The 5,185-nt window shown below is 42.6% G+C and overlaps 1 long non-coding RNA gene across 1 annotated transcript; it reads left to right on the top strand.

Moving 5' to 3' along the window:
* Window positions 1–346: 346 nt before the first annotated feature.
* On the top strand, window positions 347–3,943 carry LOC118477625. Its single transcript, XR_004858498.1, has 3 exons — window positions 347–391; window positions 1,324–1,494; window positions 3,895–3,943. It is a non-coding gene; the product is annotated as an uncharacterized LOC118477625 (long non-coding RNA).
* The last annotated feature ends 1,242 nt before the right edge of the window (window positions 3,944–5,185 follow it).

Raw genomic sequence — 5,185 nt, 5'->3', positions numbered from 1 at the left:
AAAGTGATGTTAAGAAAAGTAGCAATATATAAGAGCCATCCTGAACGGCCCTGTGTCTAAACAGAGGAGACTGTGAGCGGCACCTCGGCCTGAATCAGTTTTTTAAAGCCCTAAAGTAAAAGACAAAAAGAGATTTTTGTTGTTTTTATCCAGAGAAAAATGGAAAGAAAACAAGAAGTCACACTAAAGATGCCATGCTGTGGTCGTATAAGACTTGGATAAAGCCTAACCTTATGCTTAACCAAATTAGAAAAAAAATCCCTGAGATAAAAAGGAAAAAAATCCATCTTCTGCAAATTCAAATTAAAAAAACCTCATATGACAAAATTATAAAATAATATTCTCTTCTCTCTTGCAGTTCAGAACACCCTTCCGGCAACAAGTCCAGCCAGTAAGTATCTGTAGTGTTGTTTGTTAGTTGGGGTTTTTTTTTGGGGGGGGGGGTAGAAATTCTTAAGTGCGCATTACTATAGTTGAAAGTAACCCCCCCCCCCCCCCGCCCATTTCGTAATTCTTTTGCACATGACGTAACGGCAAACCAGATGTTGGCCCATAGAGAGTGACTTCCCTGATATAGGTCAAGTACGTTCAGAATTTATGGCCAAATTTTCCTTTTACCTTATCATGTGTTCACACCTCTTGTTTCCTTTTTCAGTGGGAGAGCTCACATGAATGTAAGCGATATTTTTCAGTGCTGCTTTGGCGCAACTTCAAACCTATCAACTTTGTATATCATAAATAATTGAAGTCGTTACTGTGCCAATCTTGACTTCTTCTCCACCCCACCCGACTTCCATCCCATCCTCACCCCCCTCCTCTTTGTCTTCCTCTTTTTGTGTTATTTCTTTTTCAATCTTAACTTTTTAAAAGATGATTGGGTTGCTGGACAAGAATAGTACACTCATTCTACGTCCGGAAACACAACATGAGGTTCGAATACATGCATACGTTTTCAAAGCTCTTCCACCGGTTTGGCCGAGTCTTGTGGGAGATGAACATCAGGCTAAGTATAGACTCCATCCCCTTGAATAATCTTACAATTAAATTGTTTTTAATGGTGTTATTGCAATTGCATCGTTAAACCAATCATGGCATCACTGTTTTGTCTTTGCGCTTTTCAGAAAAATTCTAAAATAAGAAAGGCTTCATCTCACAAAAATATTCTTTTCAATTGATTGGTCTATATTGGCAAGACAATTGTACTGTTAAACCTATTATATTATCACTGTTATGTCTCTGCACCTTTCAGACAAATTATGAAATGAGAAAAGCTTCCTCTCACGAAAATATTCCATCTTGAACAACTTGCTCTCTCACTCCCAGCGCCACCCAGTAAGAACTGCGGAGCAGGCTGGGAGGACGACCCCAACAGTGACAGCTGCTACCAGATCAACACAGAGCTTCTCTCCTGGCTGGATGCCAGACACGCATGTCAGTCGGCCGGAGGGGACCTGGCCACTATCTCGAACGTACAGGAGCAGTTTTATCTCTCAGGTAACTTCAGCGAGGGTTTGACTGGGCTGTTTCAGTTTAAGGACACGCTCATGAAATAAATAGCTGCTTTTGATTTCAGTTCCCTTATGCCACATAGGTACGTAGTCTAAACATCCGTATGCACTGCTCACCGTCGAATGCTCCGTATCCCGGACTCAAGGATGGAGACCATCAGGAGAGAACGCATCTCTGTTTCGGGCTCCTCCTCTCTACAGCTTTTCTGACGCACCGAGCCCCCTCACCGATGTGAGGTCTCCATGCTAGTCGGACAGTTTTCCTCTGCTGCCAACTCTTTGGATTCTTTTCTACCTGTGTCCCCTCGCTTTAACCAGATCCAGTGACTGGCTTTTTCAACTGTTTCCTGAATGAAGTTTATGAGTTCGTTACTTTTCTTTACAGTAGATCCTGCCACTCTCATCCACTTACGAACGCTAGTTGCTACGAAACCTCTGCGTCCTACCTCTACCGGAAAATGGGTTACTTTCCATACCGCTTCCTCACATTTTTCGACAGGTGCCTCGTATCGGTTTTCTTTCCGCTCCTGTGCGGCATTGATATTGTCCTCGTGGGGCACCGTGAGCTCCACTAGGTGTACAACTTTCTCTTTTTCCTCCCATAACACCAAGTCTGGCTTTTTTGTTTTTGGGGTGGGGAAGAATCTCTCGAAGCCCTTTAAGTCAGCTACTACCTCCCATGTACCTCCGCTCTGGTCTTCCATGGCTTCGTTCGCTTTCTCTCTGTTGGGAACCTTGCTTTCTTGCGGAACGAACTCAATCTTGGTTAGTCCATGCTTCTGTAGCTTGGGGGCGTATTTTCCTTCTTCCACCTGTTTTGTCGCCATTGTGGTGAGCACTTTCAGCTCCTCATTGTGCCTCCAGGTGTATATGTTAAGAGCCAGGTTGCAGTTTGACAAAATATTCTTTATGGTTCCTAGCTACCACATCTACACTTGTTGTCCTCCTGTACCTTTCATTTGACCAGGTTCACCGGTGAAGGCAGAACATCATACGTAGACCGGAGAAGAAAGCTTAGCCTAGATGTGTTCCACTTCCAGATGTCACTCCAACCGACTTTTCTTTCGACTACATGCTCTTCCCATCTGGTCATTTGTCTTTGCTGGCTACACTGGATGAGATGAATTCTGCCTCCATCTTTTGCATATGTCTTGTTGCAGCTTTTCTTCTGTCTCGCTGGGACATTTTCCTGAAAGGTCTAAAGTCGCCATTACCTAGCCCAAATCTGTCAGGTTGTGTTGTACCGACAATGTCGCCATGCTCCAATGCAGAGATGATCTCGTCAGTAGCAACTTCTGCCTTCCACTTTCTCGCTGTTTTGAAACCTAGAGGTTTACCGCTGATCTCCTGATCCTTTGATTCTCTCAGCATCATCACGGTTCTAATCTTGCCTGCTTTTTAGATCTCCACGATTGGCGTGAGAGTTAGTTGAAGTGCACCTCTCGGTCTGTACAGGGATTACGTTTTAATTGTACGGGATAGCCCAAGCCCCTTCCTGATGTAGCTGTTACATTTTCTTTCAATTATCTTAACACTCGACAGAGCAACTTCATACATTGTCAGTGACCTCGTCAGTCGAGGGTAGAGGGCAAACTATAGACACCATATCTTGTGCTTTCCTGGAAGCTTTGTCTGGTCAATTGCTTTTAGCCCATTTTCAGCCTGCTTCATGATTTCCACGCCTTGACTCCTATCAGACAGAGTTCCTGAGTACCACCGACCCAAACTTTTCACAGGTTGTTCTTTTACTGTGGGCATTTGCTCCCCTGCAATTGTAAACTTCAGTTGCTTCTGTTTACCTTTGTGAATAGTTAGGCTGCTAGATTTCTTAGCTTTAAACTTCATCCTGGCTCAGGTGATACACACACACACACACACACACACACACACACACACACACACACACACGCGCGCACGCACACACACACACACACACACACACACACACACACACACATCTCTCATTCCCAAACAATCTTTCAGCACCTTGAATGTATATAGCTCTGTTGCAGAGGCTAAAAATGACAAGTCTGTGAGCCCCATTCACAATACTTTCACCTCGAGTAAAAGGTGTTTGTGTTAGATTTGTAAAGAAATGTGGGACAAAAATAAACTCCGTCTCATTAACATACCCTAACTAAATAAACGAGCCTTGCAGAGTTTTTACCCTTATGAAGAAATGGGAAGTCACATACGACCCCTTTAATCAAACGGAGAGGTCTCACTGAATTGACGTGCTTACTTATCTTTGAATCTCCAACCCCCACCCCTTTACCCCTTTCTCCACAAACCTTTCCCCCCTTTCTCCCCTCCCCCCTTTCTTCCTCAAACCTCACCCCCTCTTTCTCCCAACCCCCCCCCCCCCCCCCCAATTCAACTCTCACAGGACGCTCACTGAGCCTAGACGCTGACTTTCTGTGGATCGGAGCCAACGATAACAACGGTAGCTAGCCCTTGTCGTAATGGGCACTGTGCTGCCAGAAAAGAGGTCACCAGAGTTTAGGCCGTATAAGTCTTCTTTTATATTATACCCTTTGATGATGAGGATACATGTGAATCCAAGGAAAGGAATTAGGTTCTAAACTCTGGAGCATTATTGTCAAATATTGTACGTTGGTGTTTTAGATATATTTTCCAGATTTTAGCTTTTTTCCAGGAAAAGTGTTTCATAATTGGTAAAGTTACTGTATTCAAGAAATGAAAAAAATTAAACGATATCCATTTCAATTTACAACTGACCGAAAATTTGCTGAAATGTAAACACAATTTTAATTTTTGTGTGCTTTAGCCCAAGAGAATAAAATTTTGTCTAAGTTCAGTATGATGCACGTGACGTTTTGCTAGATAATTGTTTCCTTGTGTAAGTTTGGACGACAATATGCAATTGTTGAGCGGATATTTAGAACCCGAGGTGATTTTAAAAAATATCTCTTTGTAGACCTTTAAAAGGTCAAAGGAACTTGTTAATTCCTCCTAGCCTGACTCAGCCCAATGACAGAAATATTCAATTTGTTTTACCCATGATAAAAGATATGTGAGTAACCTGTACTTTTTCATTATGGAAGCTTTATTTAACATAAATGTTTTATATGGTATATGCCTAAAACACTGAAAAAACTTACTTAAACTGAAACTAACATAATGTGTTTTCCCCACTGTCTCTCCAGACCAGCCCGACAACGCACACGAATCTGACTGTGTTGTCATGGTAACTCAGTCTGGACGCTGGGATGATCTTCCCTGCCAAGACCGTTATGGATACATCTGTGAGAAAAAGGGTCAGTAAAAGTATTTTTAAAAAATATTATAATGAACCTGCTTTAGTGGAAGGGGACTATGTCGCTACAGGGTTTAATGCCATTCGTGTGTGTGTGTGTGTGTGTGTGTGTGTGTGTGTGTGTGTGTGTGTGTGTGTTGTGTGTTGTGTGTTGTGTTTGTTGGTTTGGGTGTGTATACATGTGTGTATGTGTGTTTGTGTGTGTGTTTGTGTGTGTGTGTGTATGTGTGTGTGTGTGTGTGTGTGTGTGAGTGTGTGTGTGTGTGGTGTTGTGTTTTGTGTGTGTGTTGTTGTGTTTGTTTGTGTGTTTGTATATATGTGTGTGAGGGCTGTCCCACAGAAAGCCTGAATTTGGCTGTAATTTGAAAACTATTTAATATTTTCACATTCTGTAAACGCA

This window comes from Aplysia californica, unplaced genomic scaffold, assembly GCF_000002075.1.
Source record: "Aplysia californica isolate F4 #8 unplaced genomic scaffold, AplCal3.0 scaffold00157, whole genome shotgun sequence".
In the NCBI taxonomy this organism is placed as follows: domain Eukaryota; kingdom Metazoa; phylum Mollusca; class Gastropoda; order Aplysiida; family Aplysiidae; genus Aplysia; species Aplysia californica.
Note: the sequence above shows the minus strand (reverse complement) of the source record. Positions and strands in the feature narration are given on the sequence as shown.